This window comes from Octodon degus, unplaced genomic scaffold, assembly GCF_000260255.1.
Source record: "Octodon degus isolate 3935 unplaced genomic scaffold, OctDeg1.0 scaffold00572, whole genome shotgun sequence".
NCBI classification, from domain to species: domain Eukaryota; kingdom Metazoa; phylum Chordata; class Mammalia; order Rodentia; family Octodontidae; genus Octodon; species Octodon degus.
In genome coordinates, this window is record NW_004525148.1 from 92,468 (window position 1) to 93,104 (window position 637).

The 637-nt window shown below is 66.4% G+C and overlaps 1 pseudogene; it reads right to left on the minus strand.

Annotated features, from left to right (window-relative positions):
* LOC101583907 overlaps positions 1-181 on the minus strand; it is a 14,953-nt pseudogene extending 14,772 nt beyond the window's left edge.
* Positions 182-637: the final 456 nt, after the last annotated feature.

Below are 637 nucleotides of genomic sequence, written 5' to 3' on the forward strand. Positions count from 1 at the left end.
CCCCGCCCCCGCCCGCTCCCGGCCCCGCCCTCTTCAGCCACCGGGCCCGCCCGGTTCCCGCCCAGCACCCGCCCGCTCCCCAGGGGCTCCGCGTGCACACCGTGGCCCGGTTCTTCCGGGTGGGCGGCATGCGGCACCTGTGGTGCAACTCAGTCCAGCACGGCCGGTCCACGGCGTCCATGGCGTCTTCCGCGTCGCGTTTATCTAGGAAGCGGACCAAAGCGAAGCCTCGCGACTCCTTGGTGTGGCGGTCCCGCGAAGCACAGAAGTCTCCAACGTGCCCCTACTTCGCGAGAACGCGCCCCAAGGTGTTGGGCGGGGCGCGGTGAGGCAAGTTATCAGCCTGGAGAGAGCTCGTGCCCTCCACGGCGGGAGGCGGGCGGCCGGAGCTCAGGGCCAGGAGGTGCCCCGGGCGCGAACCGGCACCGAGATGCTAACGCTCTGCCTGAGCTGCGGCTTCCTCAGGTTGCGGCGGCCAGATGCCTGCATCTGCTCAGTGGACTGCAGTAGGGAGGCCCGGGGAAGCAGGAAGGGGGGCAGACAGCACAGAGAAGCTCAGCAGCTAGGTGCACTGGAGCAGCAAAATCTGGCTTTCTGTCACTGTAATAAAGTACTTTAGACTATCAACTTATAAAAA